At 39.5% G+C, this 21726-nt stretch overlaps 1 protein-coding gene across 5 annotated transcripts in view; it reads right to left on the bottom strand.

Annotated features, from left to right (window-relative positions):
- Positions 1–7398: 7398 nt before the first annotated feature.
- PCED1B (PC-esterase domain containing 1B) overlaps positions 7399–21726 on the bottom strand; it is a 203846-nt gene continuing 189518 nt past the window's right edge. For 2 of the 5 annotated variants that reach the window (XR_003511201.1, XR_003511203.1), the window contains 2 exons: positions 20373–20488; positions 16485–16617 (listed from right to left, as the gene is read on the bottom strand). The gene's annotated coding sequence lies outside the window, so the exon portion shown is untranslated. Of the gene's footprint in view, positions 8372–16484; positions 16618–20372; positions 20489–21726 lie in introns of those variants that run through there. The other 3 variants (XR_003511202.1, XR_003511204.1, XR_003511206.1) reach the window with 3 other exon arrangements.

The following is a 21726-nucleotide window of genomic DNA, read 5'->3' as shown; positions in this document are numbered from 1 at the left end:
CAGGCAGGGGCCAAACCATGGACAGAGTGTCTCTGCTCCTGAGATAAGGGGTCTTATCATTCATGGGACTCTTTATACTTTCAACAAATGATTCTTTTGGCCTTTCAATTATCTGCTTAATTGTTTAGCTTTTGTTGGCATTCAGTATCTGTGAGTGGGGAAATGGTTGCAGATAGTTTTGAGATGTGAAAAATCTCACCTACCTACATCAGTTTAAATGGTTCTTGGTTGCAAAGTACTAAATATGGCTGTTCATTCATAAAAAACAATAAAATAGAACTCTCTGTACACAGAGAAATGGGTCTGGAAGGTACCCAGAATGCTCTCTGGGAAAGAGGCAAGACTTGAAAAGGAGAGTGAAGGCTTTACCTGTGAAGTGTGAATTTTTTTCTATAGTCAGAATACTTTTGTATGTTATTTATATAATTAAAATGATTTTTAAAAATAAGTGTGTGAAAGGAAAATTCATGTTAAATGTCCTGTTTTCAGATTCTATACCAAGGTCAAAAGTAGAGCTCAACTCTCAATGAGATAGTACAGTTTCATGAAATTCACAACCAGGAGAAAGGAGAGAAGTGATCCTAACAGTCTTTAGTGATTCTTTTGTAAGAAGCTATGTGTTCCCAGCAGATGTGTTATTGATGACTCATGGTCCGCATCTCATTCCCCAAGCACTTTCGGTTCCCTGCTGAGACGTTCCGTCTCTTCCCGATGCCGCGTTCCCCTACTCTACGAAGCTACGGTCTTGTACCACTGCCAGTCTGTGACCTTTACTGTGCTGCTGACCGGACACTGATGGGAGGTCAGTTTTCATTTTTGTCAGTCATCCTGGCAGCCAAGCCCCTAGGATAGGCTAAGTCGTTTCAGTCATGTCCTACTCCTTGTGACCCTGTGGACTGTATAGCCCACAAGGCTCCTTTGTTCATGGGATTCTCCAGGCAAGAATACTAGAGTGGGTTGCCATTTCCTCCTCCAGGGGATCTTTCACAACCCCAGGGATTGAACCCATGTCTCTTATGTCTCCTGCATTGGCAGGTGGGTTCTTTACCGTTATCCAAGCCCCTATCCCCTCCTACAGACACTAGGTATACCCTCGGCTCTTCTGGTGACTGCTGCTGCTGCTGTTGCTAAGTCGCTTCAGTCGTGTCCGACTCTGTGCGACCCCATAGATGGCAGCCCACCAGGCTCCCCCGTCCCTGGGATTCTCAAGGCAAGAACACTGGAGTGGGTTGTCATTTCCTTCTCCAATGCATGAAAGTGGAAAGTGAAAGGGAAGTCGCTCAGTTGTGTCCGACTCTTCGCGACCCCATGGACTAAACCAGGCTAAAACCTTAACTCAAGGGCTGTCAAACCATATAGCCTAGTTCACTGTCCATGATACTCTGGCATGAAAAGTCTTTCCAAACAAGAATCAGTTAGCTTCAGCCATCTAACTTCCAGGAATTAGAATTAAGAAACACTGAGAGGAGGGGCAGCTTGCAGTGAGAACTGTTCAGCTTATGTAAAAGAAGGAGGCTTTGAAGTAAAGCAGAGGCTGTGAGGAGCCATGAGCAGACTGACCTCGAGAGGAAGCAGAATCGATGGACACATGGATGCTTTAAAAAAACAACAAAATTCTGTAAATCAATTATCCTTCAATAGAAAAATAAATTAAAAAAAGAAAATATTGTGAGTAAATGTGGGAAAGGCAATCAACAGTGAAAGAGAATCAGAGTTTCCTAGAGGAGCAAATCTGCAGAGAATAAGTGCAGCATGTTCTGGAAGGCACAGAAACTCCATCACCTGAACTCCCAGAAGGCTCTTGGCATGTCCATGAGTTTCTCATTGCAGTCTCTTCCAGCCTGGCTCTGATATATTCAGACCTTCTTGAAACCTGGGTGTTCTGCTTTTCTGGGGTTCTCAGACTTGACCATGAGGCTGAGATCACTGTTTCCTCATTTTTATAGGATTAAATATAGCACATTCTTCATGACTTGAGGTGATCTGAGTCTTTGGAGAAGGAAATGTAAACCCACTCCAGTATTCTTGCCTGGGAAATCCCATGGACAGAGGAGCCTGGGCAGGCTACAGTCCACGGGGTTGCAAAGAGTCAGACACCATTTAGCGACTGAGCCCGAATGCGTTGAGTCTTATTCTTCAAATCTAGAGAACCTAACTCCAATGGTCTCTTTGCCCTGCGGGGGTCCCCTCAGCACAAAAGGTGGAATAGGTACAGCTGAGCATCGTGGAAAAGGCATGGTCTTCCAAACACATTGGTCTGAGCTGCAGGCCAGGCCTCTACCTGTGCGCTGTGGAGGCTTTGGGCAGGTTACTTACCTACTTTTAGTATTTGTCCTTCCTACCTGGAAATGCCTGTGGCTCAGGATTGCTGTCAGGCCCAAGAATGGTTTATGTCAGGAGTTGGCATGATGCCCCACACATTGCTTGGTACAAGTTCATGCCCTTCCTTCTCTCTGAATGCTTCCTGTCTTGCACAATAAAACCCCACCCACCCATTACCCTTCAGGGCAACAGCTATAGTTAAAATTGTCTGCTTCCTGTCTCCCTGGTTTCTGCTGTTTAACTCTTTTGAGCTCACACACTTAAAGAGTGAAAGCCAGTCTGGTCCTAGCCATAAACATAAATTTGAGGTCAGAGTTTGGGCCCATTTCATATGAAAGCTACTGCGAGTTCAGTAGAAGAATATGGTTGGAAGCCCACTATAATGTAGTCAGTTTCACAGGGCATTGGGGACAGGGAGTTACCTTTTTTATATCTACCCTCAGTCAAGCTGCCATCAACAATTTCTGCACAAGATATGCCAAGATTGGAGGACCATAGCACTGTATGTGATGTACTGTGGCACAGAGCGATTAAATCACAGTTTATTCCAAATTTCACCTATATAGGATTTACAAATGTATGATGATTTTTGAACAGTGTGATTAAATATTGTAAAGATGGTGTTTAACTCTCTTGTATGTGTTGGTGGGGGGAGGGGGTGAATGGAGAGAGTCAGTCATATTTGGCTCTTTGTGACCCCGTGGTCTGCAGCCCGCCAGGCTCCTCTATCCATGGGATTTTCCTCACAAGAATACTAGAGTGGGTTGCCATTTCTTTCTCCAGGGATCTTTCAGACTCAGGAATCAAACTAACACGTCCCAAGTCTCCTGCATTGCAGGCAGATTCTTTACCACTGAGCCACCCAGATCTTAACTGGGACTAATTAAGATTTAATCTAAAAGTGTCTCCCCGTACTGTCCTGCTCCTAGACAGGGTTAAGGATTTATGGGCGAGTGACTCAATAGCTGCTCTGTCTCTCCAGAAATCAGCAAACATCTATAAATCTTGCTGAGCTCCACCAGAGTATTACTATGTAGAAAAATATATGGTGGTATTGTGTTTATGGTGGAGCCAGATTATCCTAAAATCATAACATTCAAGACACATCTAAATTCTTCCTGAGAAACTAATCTGCCTGTTTTCCCTGCTTGGACCTGTTTTTCCTGCAAACCTTCAGAGTGTAATTTTTTTTAAGGGACCTGTATAAATCTCTCTGGAGCTGTTCATTCTAAATTCTTTATTTTCTAGTAATCTCAAAGAAGTGGCTTTCTGTGCCCTGCTGACCTCCTTCACTCAGAACAAAAACAAAAGAAAACATAGACCAGAAAACTGAGCATCCTCAGGAATCCAACTAGGCAATGTGAAATATGCACATTCCACAAGTTCCATCAATTATTTCTTAGGCATAAAAGACAAGTGCAAGTATTCCGCCAACTGAAAGATCTGCCTCAAAAAACAGAAACCACAGAATCAATAATTCTCTAAGGACAATGAAATGAGGAAATCTTTTATGAAAAACCAATGGGAGAACTTGGTAGATCGTTCGTCGTTCCTTCCTACCATGCCCAAAATTTCCCCCTAAATACATGCTGAGTCAGGGTAAATCCCAGTTTGAAAAGACAATAACACCCCTTCTGCAGGAAGTTCACTATGACTCTCAGTTAAAGTTAGACAAGGTAGAGAGAAATCTAGAACCGAAAATAATAGTTGCATCCTCTAGGAACCTTGTCATGTGTCATGTAACATACATGTATGTTCTGTGCCTTTGTCTAGATGGTTGAACAGAACTTGTATAAATCAGTAAAAAAGATATTGTTAATTTAATAAATAAAATGATGGACTGAGTTTTCAAATGGAAACCTTTTCTGTGAGAAGTTCTGTATCAAGGACAATCCAAAATAGCTTGCTTAGGTTGCAACACAAATGCCAGTACTCAAGGGGAGAATATGCCTCAAGAAAAGGTCAAGTTAAACTCAAAGAGTAAGACATGGCATATAATTACCATCTCCCCATGTGACATCTAGTTGTTACAGAACTACCATCAGACAAGATAATAGATGGAAAGGAACACCTGAAAGGGGAAGAATCAAAATTCATGAAATTGTTCAATAAATAGAATGATGAGAATGCTGTCTTTAGCAGTGTCACACCACAAATCCAGTGTCATTATAATGTTATGCTATATAAAATCCAGTTATTTCTCATGATTAAATGACTTAGGATGGGGACCAAGACATACCATTTTCTCAATCATTTAGAAGACATTTTTCTCTCATCACTGTCGTTATTCAACATTGAAGAAATAACTCTGTGTTTCATAAGAAGAAGAGCCAGGAGGGCTACCTTCTAGCACAGTAAGGCTCTTTCCCTACTGCTTCAGCTCAAAGTGTTTTGTATTTTCTTTGAGAAAAGACCCATTCTGTTCCCTTTGGCTGTCTGTCCTGTTCTGTCCTAGGTTTGGTTGTGCTTCATGGGACTCTCATGCCTAAAGTGATTCCTGACCTTACAAATATTTTCTACTTTTCTCAATTCCTCCAGGACAATGCTGAACAGGTCCCAGACACTGATGGAAGTGAAATCAATCAAACATCCCATCACTCAGGCTCTCCTTTCATGATTAAGGATGTTTTCCTTCCAGAATCCTGACTCTTTTCTGTGTCTCAGGAAATGGTAACACCATCTTTTCCATCAAGAATCATTACAATGAACATGATGGACTTTTTTTTCAGACAAATCACCCTGAGTTTTTCTCTGAAGTCCCTTAGTTTTCTTAGAATTCTTTTGTGTTCCTTCAAGTAGCCTTAAATAACTGAGTGGTATGTATCCCTGCTTATTGTGCTGTCTCTCTGGTGCTCCTCTTGTTTCTCCTTGGAGCTCCTTTGGAGCTCAACAGAGTCTCTATACAGAAAGAGTCATTGTGTGTGGATAGACACCCTGACTGGCACGATGAAGAGCTCTCAGAAAAGACAGCCTTTATTTTTACTCAGAGATTAACCTGATTACTTGTAATGCCATCATTTTTTAAAAAATAGCACCTCAAGGAGACAAACAGAATGAACTAAGTACCACTTTATGGAGTTTTAGAGTTGCAAAACATTCACAATACTGATTATAATCTCCAGAAAATTAAAGTTCAGAAAGCAGTTGTTGGTCTCCAGATTGCTTTACTTCCCCTCTACTGGATCATGTAGAACTTGCCTATTCCTCCTGAGGGTCCTTGGCAACGCCCTCTTGTTCATTCTTCTCTAAGTGTGGTTATTAATTAATTAGTTCTATTATATAAACATCTGAATGCAGAGTTCCAACGAATAGCAAGAAGAGATAAGAAAACCTTCCTCAGCGATCAATGCAAAGAAATAGAGGAAAACAACAGAATGGGAAAGACTAGGGATCTCTTCAAGAAAATCAGAGATACCAAAGGAACATTTCATGCAAAGATGAGTTCGATAAAGGACAGAAATGGTATGGACCTAACAGAAGCAGGAGATATTAAGAAGAGATGGCAAGAATACACAGAACAACTGTACAAAAAAAGATCTTCACGACCCAGATAATCACGATGGTGTGATCACTGACCTAGAGCCAGACATCCTGGAATGTTAAGTCAAGTGGGCCTTAGAAAGCATCACTACGAACAAAGCTAGTGGAGGTGATGGAATTCCAGTTGAGCTATTCCAAATCCTGAAAGATGATGCTGTGAAAGTGCTGCACTCAATATGCCAGCAAATTTGGAAAACTCAGCAGTGGCCACAGGACTGGAAAAGGTCAGTTTTCATTCCAATCCCAAAGAAAGGCAATGCCAAAGAATGCTCAAACTACTGCACAATTGCACGCATCTCACACGCTAGTAAAGTAATGCTCAAAATTCTCCAAGCCAGGCTTCAGCAATATGTGAACCGTGAACTTCCTGATGTTCAAGCTGGTTTTAGAAAAGGCAGAGGAACCAGAGATCAAATTGCCAACATCTGCTGGATCATAGAAAGAGCAAGAGAGTTCCAGAAAAACATCTATTTCTGCTTTATTGACTATGCCAAAGCCTTTGACTGTGTGGATCACAATAAATTGTGGAAAATTCTGAAAGAGATGGGCATACCAGACCACCTGACCTGCCTCTTGAGAAATTTGTATGCAGGTCAGGAAGCAACAGTTAGAACTGGACATGGGACAACAGACGGGTTCCAAATAGGAAAAGGAGTTCGTCAAGGCTGTATATTGTCACCCTGCTTATTTAACTTATATGCAGAGTACATCATGAGAAATGCTGGGCTGGAAGAAACACAAACTGGAATCAAGATTGCTGGGAGAAATATCAATAACCTCAGATATGCAGATGACACCACCCTTATGGCAGAAAGTGAAGAGGAACTCAAAAGCCTCTTGAAAGTGAAAGTGGAGAGTGAAAAAGTTGGCTTAAAGCTCAACATTCAGAAAATGAAGATCATGGCATCCAGTCCCACCACCTCATGGGAAATAGATGGGGAAACAGTGGAAACAGTGTCAGACTTTATTTTTCTGGGCTCCAAGATCACTACAGATGGTAACTGCAGCCATGAAATTAAAAGACACTTACTCCTTGGAAGGAAAGTTATGACCAACCTAAATAGCATATTCAAAAGCAGAGACATTACTTTGCCAACAAAGGTTCATCTAGTCAAGGCTATGGTTTTTCCTGTGGTCATGTATGGATGTGAGAGTTGGACTGTAAAGAAGGCTGAGTGCCGAAGAATTGATGCTTTTGAACTGTGGTGTTGGAGAAGACTCTTGAGAGTCCCTTGGACTGCAAGGAGATCCAACCAGTCCATTCTGAAGGAGATCAGCCCTGGGATTTCTTTGGAGGGAATGATGCTAAAGCTGAAACTCCAGTACTTTGGCCACCTCATGTGAAGAGTTGACTCATTGGAAAAGACTCTGATGCTGGGAGGGATTGGGGGCAGGAGGAGAAGGGGACGACAGAGGATGAGATGGCTGGATGGCATCACTGACTCGATGGGCATGAGTCTCAGTGAACTCCTGGAGTTGGTGACGGACAGGGAGGCCTGGCGTGCTGCAATTCATGGGGTCGTAAAGAGTCAGACAGGACTGAGCGATTGATCTGATCTGATCTGATCTGATCTGATTATATATTAATTTATTCACTCAATACCGCCTCCCAAACCCTGCTGCTTATTCCAAAAAAGATTTAAGGTAGATTGTCATCATTCTTGTGGGAAAACAAGAGGACTGCTCTGTTCCTCGGTGTTTTTTCACAAAGCCCTTTGTCCCCAAGCTGGCCTTCTGCTCCTTATCTCTCTCACCCAAGAAGCAAGGCCTGGTCTTTGGAGAAGGGCCCTACTTTTCTCTTCTAAGGCAGTTTTGAAGTATCTGGTTGGAACAGCGGCCAGAATATGCCTTGCTCTCTGTCTAGTATTTCACTTGGAAGAGAAATGGTTTGTATCACCTTTGAGTTTAAAATCTCATATACAAAATATCTAATTTTTTTAAAAAATTGAAGAAGGACTTCCCTGGAGTCCAGTGGTTAAGACTTCACCTTCCAGTGCCAGGGGTGTGGGTTCGATCCCTGGGTTGGAGAGCTTAAGGAGCGGCTGAAAAACCAAAATACAAAACAGAAACAGTATGGTAACAAATTCAATAAAGTCTTCAAATACAGTTCACATAAAAAAAAAAATCTTTGGGAAGAAACTAAAAAGAAGAAGAAATTTCAAGCAGCTTCCCTTGCTTAGAAGCAGATTAATTGTCCATGCATTTTAATGAATCCAAATCATGACAAGAAATATCACGAACTGGGCCCATGAGAGTTTGTTTTAGAAATGGAAACTGACAGCTAAAAATGTATCCATACATTTTCTACTTACGTTTGTTCATTTCATGTGTGTTGCTTCTAGAATGTCTGCCATTACAGAAATAGGTGATTTTTTTTTTCAGCCCTTTCAATTGCCATAGTGAATTTTAGATCCCTCCCATCTGTGATCCAGCCATACCATACAACAGTTTCTCATGTCCTTCTGTCTGCTTTAGGAAAATGCCTCTAGTTTTCCTGGGGATGTTTTTCCTATAGGAAGAATTCAGAGAGAAAATAACTCAGTTGATAAACGTGATGAAAATGGACCTAGTCTTTGCCATATGGTGGGAATTATGGAGAGATTCTTTATCATCCCATTATACTCAGCTGTTGTTTACTTTTTGTGAATTGAATGTTGACAGTTATAGTTTGAGGGTTTTTTTAAAAACAGCATATGCTGAACAAGATAAAATATTTAGAACAACTTACTCTGGACTTAGCAATTATACTACATTCTTCCAGCTCATGTATGACTAAATTAGAACATTTAGTAATGTTTGGAGACAACTCCCACACTTCATAAGCACCAAGGGAAAAAAATATAATTTATTTAATTGGTTTTCATTTGAAAGGGAAATAACCCCATTTCAAGCATCTCAGTGTTAGAAAAGGCACTGTGTATTCCCCGTGAAAATACACAGATGCTCATACATTTGGGAAATTAACATGTATCTTCCACAAGGAAACGTATGAAGGCTATTTCATTACATTACAACCATTCCTTTCACCCACATGGTTTTGCAGAAGCACTGCCAGTCACCTCATCTTCCCCTCATATACTCTTTACAGAAGCCCTGAACTTCAGACCAGAGATGAGGCTTTTAAATTATCATTGGTTTCCAGTGTCACCATTGACAGACATCATTGATTCAATAGGCACTTAAGGAGAGTCTCCTCAATTGTGCCAGGCCTGTGCTGGGCACTAGGAATCTGAGATGAACTCACTGTGACCCCTTCTTCAAAGACCTCCAGACTTAAAGGCAGAGTCAAGGAAGAAAATGCACAATTACAATGCTGTAGTGGAGAGGGGGCACAGAGGGACACCTCAGTCAGCCAGAATGGGAAATGATGGCTGTAGGATAGCTAAGGAATATTACCAACAGCAGGCAATGTTTGAGTGAGTAAGGTGGAGAGAGAAGCTTCATGCAATGATATCACTCAAAGGCAGGAGAAAGCGCCCTGAGTCAGTGATCACTATTAGTTCATTGGTGAGGGGAGGGAAGAGGGGAATCAGACTGAACAGTTAGGTGCAGAGCAGATGATGTTGGACTTTGCATTTGAACTTTACCCTGAAGGCAGTGGGGAACACATGAAGAATTGTGAAATTTCTCTGGTGTTCCATCTGGGAGGCTGGGGAGGAGCTGAACAGAGGGCAGTCTATGCTGTATGACCCTGAGCTAGCACTGTGGCAAAGGAGTGTAGACTTGAGTGAGTGCTCAGGGTGGATCAAATGTGTCTGATGTGTGGGAAATCTTGTTTGCAGGAGAGCTTAGGTAGAAACACTGGAGGGGAAAAAAAGAATTGCTGTGGACTTAAAAATGCACAACGTGAGACATGTGAATTAAGTTTTATCTGGGGCAAAATGTAGACTGTAGTCTGGGAGACAGCACCTCAGATAGCTCTGAGAAACTGCTCCAAAGAGGCAAGGGGGACGGACAGTATATATGTGATTTTGGTAAATGGGGAATACACGCAATCCAGCACATATTTTTTTTGTAGAAATTTCTGCTCATCTTGTGAAACTTCTGCTAGTCACGAGGAATAGTCATCACCATGAAGGATTTTAGTTCTTTTTTAGATACGAGAAGATACAAGAATTGAGCTCATAAAATCAGCTTCTGAGAATATCTAATTATCTGAAGACCTGTTCTGCCAGGTTTTTTTTCTGAGCACAGAGTGCTTCATTTCTACTTTCCACCCTGAACTCCTTAGGGCGTGTTGAAGGTCAGCAGCTGCAGCAGCACATGATTTAATCCTTGTAGAGGTAGATGGTAAGCACCCATGGCAAGTACCAATTTGTAGTTGACAGGGCCCCCTCATGGTCATAAATTTGACCATACTTTGGGAGGTATTTTACAACCATTTTATCCTATAGTGCTGGGAAGGCTCATTTTTGGGTTTGGCAAAGGTTTCACTGAGAAACCACTTAACGTTTGTTACTGGACTAGGCTTTTATAGTCAAAGATATTTGGACCTGTCTGTTAATACAGTCTAGGAAAAGAATTCCCTTTTGCTTTATCTTTTTATATTTAGAGTTATATTATTACATCCATTGATTGCATACAGAACTGTACATTTGATTAACTGCTTTAAATTGGCTAGTCATCATTATTTTCTTTGGAGATTTAGTTACACATTTGGCAATGAAAGAAACAACATTCATGAAAAATAGGCAAAGTACAAATAATATAGCTAGCAGTTTTATTGAAGTTATAAGTAAGAATTAAGCCAAAAACTTTCATTAGGTGTAACCCAGTATATTCTTCGGTTATTTGACTTAATCCAGTGGGAAATTATATACTGGCACTGTTTCTAAAGCTTCTAGCCCAATTTTTTAGTGTGCTAGGCTGGTTATTCTTAGTATAATTTAATTGTTCCCAAGATAAAAGAAACCTTAAATTGTAAATGACCATAGCCTGGTGTTAACTACATAAATCTATTCTATAATTGTGTGATCCAGCACATATTTTTTGTTAAACCTCTATGTAATTGTGAGAGGCTTTATCTTTTTGACTGAATTTTTGCTTGTTGCTTTTATTGAGCTTGAGTTACTTAGAAGAAAATTCATATTATGGCCAGAGTCAGAGCAGGTATTAACTGGCCAGGTGAGAGGATTCCACCTAGTAATATTAAGAGTCACCTGAACAGGACTGAGCTTTTTTGTAAAATAATTTTTTAAGGGTGATTTAATTAGAGCCTTGAAGTGGAGAAATCCACTAAGGTAATCTAGAGGTACTAGATGCAGGTAATTGGCCACAAACCAATAATTGGGTTGGTTTTTAAAACTAGCACAGGATCATGTCCATGACAGAAGAACATCTGATTTATATGCAAAGGTCTAAGAAGTTAACAAAACATTATGAGTGATCATACAAATCAGGTTCAGCATTTTGGGTAAGGTGCTTACTTTTGATGTCTTTTTTTCCCCCTCCCTTCTGGTGCAGGGGTAGCTTTCTTTGCTTGAGCGTTATTTTAAGGTAAGTTTGAGATCAGCAATTCTCTTCATAGACCAGTCTGGTGTAGTGGCCTTTAGAAGTGAGAATTCAAGAGTCAAGTTCCCTTCAGTTCTATTGTACATGAGCTAGTTAAGAGTACCTGATAAAAAGTTTTTTATCTAGGTAGGAGACAGCCCCTTTGGGCATATATAATCCCCTGTTTGCAGCTCATGGGCATCTGATTTTTATACAGAGATTGTTGACACAAGCTTTAGAAATAAAAGAGTGGTTTTTTAAAAAATAATTTAATTAACTTTACATTAAAATAGCATAATAGCAAGCAACTATCTGGGAAGTGAGTTAGTAAATACAGACCTTCATTAACAAAACTGGAATTTAACATTTATTGAAACAATCTTTTTTTAAATTACCCTAATTTTTACCTAATATATTCAACAAATTAAGACTAATTTGTTGCAAAATAAGTTTGGTTTAAAATTTTAACATTTATTGAAACCTAACTTTTTAAAAATAATACATTTACCAAATATATTTAATTCAGACTATTTTGTTGCAAAATAAGTTTGGTTTAAGAAAAAAAATTGACCTGATAATCTATATAAATATAATTGATCATATAGGCTTTCACCGTATTAAACTTTTTAATAAGGAGTTTTAAACTGAAGCTTAAAAAAAAAAAACAACTCTGAGGACTAGGACGCATACACCAATGGCTTATTACATGTTTTACCTACAAATCTAGCTGAATTCCTCCCTTTACAAGGTCCTCAAAAATACCTTGAGGTTTTCGTACCTCTTGGTGAGGTAGCTTTCCTAATTTATCTGAGAAAGTTGCTGAAAACCTAAGAGTTTACAATCTTTAGAGGGACCAGATAGAGAAAAAAGATTAATGTCTTAATTTTGTTTACAAAAGTATGATTACCAAATTACTATACGTCATAATTAACTTGAGGGGAAGGTTTTCCTTACATCTGGAAAACACACATTCAACCCAGTAATTTTTTAGACAGAAACCATAAAAATTATAACCATTTTTACCAGTGTATTCAGTCCTTTTGTTAACTAACTTTTTGTTAACAGTTTATGAAGCCATCAGGTTTCTCATTAGGATTTTGAAATTTCTTACCCAGTTCAGCATTATGGTCTGAAAGTTAGAAACTTATATTTATTTAAAAGTTTTTTGTTAATCTTTTTGAAGAGGAAGCATTTTTTTGCAAAGGCATCAGACTAAAACCATAACTATATATCAACAAAAGACTTAAGACATATTTAAATTTGATTACAATACAAAGTAACTTGTTACTGCTGTGCTATACAACACTTGCAGATAATAACTAGAATTATGACATTTTACCAGGATATGTCAGCATTTTAGGAACTCCATATAAATTTTAGAATATTTATATTAATAACATTTACCATACAATATAAATCTGAGAAGATTTATTACTCATTTGACAATACTTCCCATGTAATTTAACATAGCAAATGAACTTAATTAGTCTAACATCTCTCATTGGGATGTTTCAGGAGCACTTTGAAGCATCCCAAAGTTAGCTAGAGGTCAAAAAGACTTCATTAGAATTTGATTTAGGAAATTTTGTCAAAGAATATTAAAAGGATTTAGAACAATTAGTCAGATAAGATCATAGGTTACTGTGAAACAATAGTTACTTATTTAGCCAAAATAATAATAAAAGATTTCAAAGGTATATACAGAGCAGATAGCTTAAAAGTAAAAAATTTAAAATCTGATGTTAAAGGCAGTTGAACATTTTAAGAAAACTTGTACCATGCACAAATTTTTTTTTCGGGGTCCACTTTCCACAAACCTTTTTGTAACCATTATTTAATTTGCCCATCCAAAAACAGTCACCTGTAACTCAGATCTATTTCCTTCTTTTAAAATAAAATGCAATTCCACTCCCCACACCTTCTTTACTGAAAACACAAATCCTACTTTACTTAAGGAACCGTGAACTGACCTTTATATTAGCATTTTGTAGATTGGTGAGCATAAATACCAGTGATACTTAAAAAAAAAAACTGCTTTCTTACAGAGAACATCTTAGGATGGCACCAAACATATTTATTAATAGTTGAAATATCTTCAGCTTTTCTGTAAGAGGAAGCCAGTATATAGTAGTTAATGTTTTGTATCTTATTTTATTTGGGAGTGACCTAGATGTTCAATAAACTTCCTTTACTTAATTTAGCACAGCCCTAGAAATTTAATTTAGCAAAATTTAGAGAGACTAAATAGATAGAAATCTTTAAAGCATAATTATTTTTTAGTAGAGGTTATTTAAAGCTTTTATTTTATTTACATTTTCTTTCTTTAAAAGTTTCTTTACATTGAATTTCTTTCCTTGCTAACAAAATTGCAATAGCTATAAGATTTTATTTAACTATGCTAAACCTAGGCACAATTAAAGTATTATAATGGATTATTATACTGATGACTTTAAAACATGTTTATATTAGATTGACAAACTTTAACATTAATACCAGGTATTAATTTAATATTGGATATTTTTCAGTTTATATAAAACTGAAACTTATTTAGCTTAGTTTTCTTTTTTTTCAGTAAAGATTTTTTATTTTTTCTTAATATATATTTATTTTGCTAAAGTATAGTTGACTTACAATGTTTCAGGTGTATAGCAAGGTGATTTCCTTATGTGTGTGTGTGTTTGTCGCTTCAGTCGTGTTCAACTCTTTGCGACTCCATGAACTGTAGCCCACCAGGCTCCCCTGTCCGTGGAATTCTCCAGGCCAGAATACTGGAATGGGTTGCCATGCCCTTCTCCAGGGGATCTTCCTGACCCACGGATCGAACTCAGGTCTCCCACATTGCAGGCAGATTCTTTACTATCTGAGCTACCTAGGAAGCCCCAGTTCAGTAATACATATACACATATATTATTTTTGAAATTATTTTCCATTATAGGTTATTACAAGATGTTGACTATAGTTCCCTAAGCTATAAAGTAAACCTTTGTTGCTTGTTGCATATCTATTTTTTTTTTTTAAGTAGAAATCTAGCATTCTATTAATACTTAGTCAAACAAGTGGGATCAAAATGTCATAGATTTTTCAGCTAGGCAAAAATTCAGTTTTTTCTAAAATATACATTATATACATACTTCATATATACGTATACAAAAGCTTTTTTACTATTCTTGATAAAGGCTTGAGAAAGAACATAAAAAAAAGAAGAGATGGAGAAATTGAAAAACATGAACTAAATGAAATGGGAGCACTGAATATGAAACAGGAAAAGTGAAACAAGCTAGATAAAAGGAAAAGATCATCATATAGTCTAGTTGTTTTTAAACATGGTTGCTCATTAGAGCTCTGGAGGAAAAGGAAGCAATACCTGGGCATTCGTATTTTTCAAAAAATTCTGATATGCATATTGGTTTTAAAAAGTGATTATAGGTTTTTCTATTAGATCCTAGTTTTGGTGATATAGAGGTCTATTATTTTTCTGTTGACCCATCATGATACAATGGTCTTAAGTGATTAATAGTTATATAATCACAATAGCAAAAAATGCTTATCGGTTTTCACAATCAATAGCCAGACAAAAAATAAAAAATAATTATGATTACAAGCCATAATGGGATAATGATTAACCTAACAATATAAAATAATTGCATACAATTTGGGGAGTCAGGCAGATTGATGTGGTAAATGAAATTGCATAAACACACATGTATTCGTCTCCCCAGCGTCTATGTCTTTTGGTTGGTGCCTTTGGTAATTATCAATGGGTGTTCATTGGATGGACTGATGCTAAAATTGAAACTCCAATACTTTGCCCACCTCATGCGAAGAACTGACTCATTGGAAAAGACCCTGATGCTGAGAGGGATTGGGGGCAGGAGGAGAAGGGGACGACAGAGGATGAGATGGCTGGATGGCATCATTGACTCGATGGACGTGAGTCTGAGTGAACTCCGGGAGTTGGTGATGGACAGGGAGGCCTGGCGTGCTGTGATTCATGGGGTCGCAAGAGTCGAACATGACTGAGCAACTGAACTGAACTGATCCTATTACAGTTTTCCTAATTGTTTTGGGTTTATTTTCTGTAGGTCTTTTCCATCTCTTGTATTTCCTGTCTAGAGAAGTTCCTTTAACATTTGTTGTCCAGCTGATTTGGTGGTGCTAAATTCTCTTAACTTTTGTTTATCTGGAAAACTTGATTTCTCCATCAAATCTGAAGGAGAGTGTTGCTGGGTAGAGTATTCTTGGTTGTAGGTTCTTCCCTTTCATGACTTTAAATATATCGTGCCATTCCCTTCTGGCTTGTAGAGTTTCTGCTGAGACATCAGCTGATAGCCTGATGGAAGTTCCCTCATATGTTATTTGTCGTTTTTCTTTGTTTCTTTAAATATTTTACCTCTGTCTTTATTTTTTGTCAGTTTGATTACTATGTGTTTCAGTGTGTTCCTCCCTGGGTTTTTCAGCTTGAAGTGAAGTGAAAGTCGCTCAGTCGTGTCTGACTCTTTGTGACCCCATGGACTATACAGTCCAGGGAATTCTCCAGGCCAAATACTGGAGTGGGTAGCCTTTCCCTTCTCCAAGGGATCATCGAACCCAGGTCTCTTGCATTGTAGGCAGATTCTTTACCAGCTGAGCCACAAGGGAAGCCCAATTTTTCTTGTATTTACAATTTTCTTATATTTTTTTCAGCTAAATTTTCTTGTATTTAAAATTGTTTGATTTGTAAATGCTTACTTTTTTCTAGGCCAATAAATTTGAGCTCATTTACAAATTAACCTTGGCAAAACTATCCAAATGTTAGGGGAAGCACACTAACTAAAACCGCCCACCTTGGCTAGGCACCATAATAACCATTTGCATGAGTTATTTTATCGCAGGAGTTGCTAGTAAGGAACATGGAACTGATAAGCCACCACCAACCAGAAGAGTTCAGGAAAGGTCAAAAGGAGACACCACGTGTCTGACCACCTCCCAGAATCCTTCTTGCTGGCATCCATCTTGGCTGAGCAATGCATGTGCCACTAGGAAGGGCTCTTGAGTCAGAATGATTGGCCAAAGAAAATCCAGAAACTAATCCCATTATCATCAAACCTGAGACTATGAGCCATGAGGCAGAGCAGTTCTCCTGGGTTCCCTTACCCTACTGCTCTCCACCAGGACACCCTTTCCAATAAAATCTCTTCCTTTGTCAGCTCATTTGTCTCTTCAGACAATTCATTTCTGAGTGTTAGAGGACAGCCCACTTCTGGGCCCTGGAAGGTATCCCCCATCCTGCAACATATAGACAAAGAAAGACACATACTGAGACATACATATATTCACACAGACACAACAAGAGATCTGGCTTTATTTTTTAAACTTAATTTTGAATTAGATATCTTAATATCAAACTCACTAACTTATAAGAAAGATTTTAAAATGCTTTCCCTGTTCTGTTTTTTTTTTTTTTTTTTTCAGTTTTAGGAATTAGAGATGGTCTGGATGACACAGTGGTAAAGAATCTGCATACCAATGTAGGAAACGCAAGAGATGTGGGTTCAATCCCTCCCCTGGAGAAGGAAATGGCAACCACTCCAGTATTCTTCCCTGGAAAATTCCATGGACAGAGGACATCTGGTGGACTGCAGTCCATGAGGTTGCAAAAAGTGGGACATGACTGAGAACACACGCACAACTCATAGATAAGATAAGTGGTCATGTTCTCCTCATTTGGACTTATTCCTTTAGGCATGTGTGTGTGGGTGTGTGCCCATGCTCAATGGTGTCTGACTCTTCGAGATCTTATGGACTGAAGCCCACCAGGCTTCTCTGTCCATGGGATTTCCCAGGCAAGAATACTGGAGTGGGTTGCCATTTCCTCCTCCAGGGCATCTTTCTGCCCCAGGTATCAAACCCACATGTCCTGCATTGGCAGTTGGATTCTTTATCACTTGAGCCACTTGGGAAGCCCATATTCCCTTAGTACATACATATACATATATATATATATATTTTTTTTTTTTTTTCAAGCTAACTTTCTCTACTAGTTGGAATTAAACTGGTTCCAATCAGCAACTTAGCAACAGCAAATCAGTAAAGAAGGTTAGCTTGAAAAAAAAAAAAAAAGGAGATCACTCCTGGGTGTTCATTGGAAGGACTGATGTTGAAGCTGAAATTCCATATTCTGGCAGCCTGATGTGAAGAGCTGACTCATTTGAAAAGACCCTGATGCTGGGAAAGATTGAGGGCAGGAGGAGAAGGGGACGACTGAGGATGAGATGGTTGGATGGCATCACTGACACAATGGACATGGGTTTGGGTGGACTCTGGGAGTTGGTGATGGACAGGGATGCTGGCGTGCTGTGGTTCATGGGGTCGCAAAGAGTCAGACATGACTGAGCAACTGAACTGAACTGAAACTGGTTGGGGGTTGGTTAACCTTTGACTAGTGCTGTGCACTTATATTGGTGAAATTAAAGGCTCATCGCTTTTATAGATACCCCCTTTTCTTTCTTTCTTTTAATGGTTCTGAAAAGTTGGTCAGCCAGTGTAACAAGCATTAGTGTGTAACACAGACCAACCTAGATTGTTTTTTTTTTTTTTTTTTTGACTAGAGTAGCCAAATCCTCATCTAAGCCTTCTAAGAGGCAGACCACTGGAGGTAATGGAATTCCAGTTGAACTATTTCAAATCCTAAAAGATGGTATTGTGAAAGTGCTGCACTCAATATGTCAGCAAATTTGGAAAACTCAGCAGTGGCCACAGGACTGGAAAAGGTCAGTTTTCATTCCAATCCCAAAGAAAGGCAATGCTAAAGAATGCTCAAACTATCGCACAATTGCACTCATCTCACACACTAGTGAAGTAATGCTCAAAATTCTCCAAGCCAGGCTTCAACAATATGTGAACTGTGAACTTCCAAGATGTTCAAGCTGGATTTAGAAAAGGCAGAGGAACCAGAGATCAAACTGCCAACATCTTTTGGTTCATCGAAAAAAGCAAGAGAGTTCCAGAAAAACATCTACTGCTTTATCGACTACACCAAAGCCTTTGACTGTGTGTATCACAACAAACTGTGGAAAATTCTGAAAGAGATGGGAATACCAGACCATCTGACCTGCCTCTTGAGAAATTGGTATGCAGGTTAAGAAGCAACAGTTAGAACTGGACATGGAACAACAGACTGGTTCCAAATAGGAAAAGGAGTACATCAAGGCTGTATATCATCACCATGCTTTTTTAACTTCTATGCAGAGTACATCATGAGAAACGCTGGGCTGGTAGAAGCACAAGCTGGAATCATGATTGCCAGGAGAAATATCAATAACCTCAGATATGCAGATGACACACCCTTATGACAGAAAGTGAAGAAGAACTAAAGAACCTCTTGATGAAAGTGAAAGAGGAGAGTGAAAAAGTTGGCTTAAAGCTCAGCATTCAGAAAACTAAGATCATGGCATCCAGTCCCATCACTTCATGGCAAATAGATGGGGAAACAGTGGAAACAGTGTCAGACTTTATTTTTTTGGGCTCCAAAATCACTGCAGACGGTGATTTCAGCGATGAAATTAAAAGATGCTTACTCCTTGGAAGGAAAGTTATAACCAACCTAGACAGCATACTAAAAAGCAGAGACATTACTTTCCCAACAAAGGTCCGTCTAGTCAAGGCTATGGTTTTTCCAGTAGTCATGTATGGATGTGAGAGTTGGACTATAAAGAAAGCTGAACACTGAAGAATTGATGTTTTTGAACTGTGTTGTTGAAGAAGACTCTTGACTTCAAGAGTGCAAGGAGATCCAACCAGTCCATCCTAAAGGAGATCAGTCCTGGGTGTTCATTGGAAGGACTGATGTTGAAGCTGAAACTCCAATACTTTGGCCATATGATGTGAAGAACTGACTCATTTGAAAGGACCCTGATGCTGGGAAAGACTGAAAGCGGTAGGAGAAGGGACGACAGAGGATGGGATGGTTGGATGGCATCATCGACTCAATGGACATGAGTTTGAGTGGACTCCAGGAGTTGTGATGGACAGGGAGGCCTGGCATGCTGCAGTCCATGGGGTTGCAAAGAGTCGGACACAACTAAGCGACTGAGCTGAACTGAAGAGGCAGACTTAAGCAAAGAATCATTTTGGCAGTTAGAGAATGACTTAGGTGTCAAGTCAGAATATGGCTTCAAAGTTTTTGTTTTGTTTTAATCCTCCTTTCCTGGGGACAGGGGAGCAGCAGGAGGTACAAGAGTTGGAAGAGATAAAAAAGAGAGAGACAGCATCTGGCCAAGCAATTCAGGTTGAAGAAAATATGAGAGGGAGAGACAGAATCAGTGACAGACTGTTAGCAGCCTTTTTTTGTTCTATGGTTTTAAGAGAAGCTTCTAGATACTAATCAAAGTAAGCATTTCATTCAGTCTGTTTGACCTTATGGTCAGCTTTTCTAACTGTGTGCCCGTAAATATTAATTTTGGAATATCAAAAGAACTCCAATTTGGTCATTTTTTGTTAGGATCTCTTTTCGTATAATTTCCCCAAGTAAGTAAATACTTGCAAGTATAAGTTTTGTACATACATATCCCTGGCTGAGGTTTTAGTTAAGAGGCTGGCTTTCTGATGTCCCTTGTAAAAGCATCAGATCAGCCTCTTAAGTAACCATTCAGCACCGACAAGTAAGTCTCCTACAGCTAAGCAAACCCTGGTATCTTTCAACCAGCCCCCACCAGTATATTTTAATGGAGTGGGTATTCCTTGGCCAAGCCCCACCAAGCATCTTTCCCCTGGATGGGGGCTGGGGGTGGTATTCTCCTAGTATCTTTCAACCAGCACCCGCTCAAAGTGTCTTTCGTTTCCAACTGGTCATGTATTCCTCAGTATGTTTCAACTGAGCCCCACCTAGTGTCTACACATTGAGTGGGTATGCCCCAGTATCTTTCAACTGGGCCCCTTGCAGTACCTGTCGGCTGAGAGAGGGCAGGTTGTCTGCTCCACTACCAAATAAAACTCAGGATCATCAACCAATATGGGAGATCTGAGAACCAGGAGATACTTACCCAATTTGTCTAGACTGTCCAAGGAGGCAGATGGGCAGATGGTGCCAAGGCTCTAGTTCCTCAAAGAGTTCAGGTGAAGGGAAGTCTATGCTGGGTCCCTTCGTCAGTTGCCGTAACTGTTGATTTTAAGGAAATTGCAACATGAGAATTGCGAGTTAAGCTTTATTTGGGGCAAAATGAGGACTACAGCCTGGGGGAGCAGTTTCTCAGCGCTATCTGAGATGCTGTCTCCTGGACTGCAGTCCTCATTTTGCCCCAAATAAAACTTAACTTGCAACTCTCACATTGTACATTTTTTAAAAAGTTGACATTCCCTTTCCATGCTGCTATGGCTGGGCTCCAGGACTACAATGGAAGGATATATTTTGCTCTAATCACAGTTGATTATCCAGCACTTACTGTGACCAGACCTGGTGCTAAGCACTTTTCATTGAAGAGGATCAGAAAATGCCAGTGTATAAGGATGACTTTGAGCTGAAAGCAACTGAGAGGCAGAAGATGTGGAAAGACTACTCTGTTCTCCCTGATCTGCCTGAAAGCAGGGTACCAGTTGCCCTTTATGAAGGTGTCCGACCCAACAAGAAGGGAAGAATGACTCTAATCTCTGGAGATAGAGAGTAACATTGAGATGAGTCTTATTAAAGACTCATTACAGACCTTATTACAGACCTTATTAAAACACCCCTCATCTTCCATTAGTTCCCCCATATATCTCTAGTTACTTCCCCACAGTTTATCATCCCCTGAAGCTCAAATTTCCTTTCCTTTGTTAAAATGGGTGTATAAGACCCCAAGTCTGACCAATTCTTTGAGTTTCACTTCTCGTCTGTGAGCTCATATAACTATTAATAAAAAAATTATCTTTTCTCCTTTTAATCTACTTTTCATTAATTTAATATTGCACAGCCCCAGGCAGTAAACCTAAGAGAGTAAAGGAAAAGGTTTTCCTCTCTGACAAGATACATCATCATATCTTTGAACCCTCATCCCTCTCAGTAAAGAAGGTTCTATTATCCCAGCATGAAAAGTGAAAATGAAAAGTGTTAGTAGCGTCTGACTCTTTGTGACCCCATGGACTGTAGTCTGCCAGACTCCTCTGTCCATAGAATTCTCCAGGCAAGAATACAGGAGGGGGTTGCTATTCCCTTCTCCAGGGGATATTCCTAACCTAGGGATCGAACCCAGGTCTCCTGCATTGCAAGCAGACTCCTTAGCATCTGACCATCTGAGCCACCAAGGAAGCCCCGGCATACTGATACAGAAACTGACCTAAGAAATATTAAGGAACTGATCCAAGGTCAAGTAGCTAATAGGTAGCAGGTCCAGAATTAAGACTCAGGCCTATGTGACTACA

Source organism: Bos indicus x Bos taurus, chromosome 5, assembly GCF_003369695.1.
Source record: "Bos indicus x Bos taurus breed Angus x Brahman F1 hybrid chromosome 5, Bos_hybrid_MaternalHap_v2.0, whole genome shotgun sequence".
NCBI lineage: Eukaryota > Metazoa > Chordata > Mammalia > Artiodactyla > Bovidae > Bos > Bos indicus x Bos taurus.
Note: the sequence above shows the minus strand (reverse complement) of the source record. Positions and strands in the feature narration are given on the sequence as shown.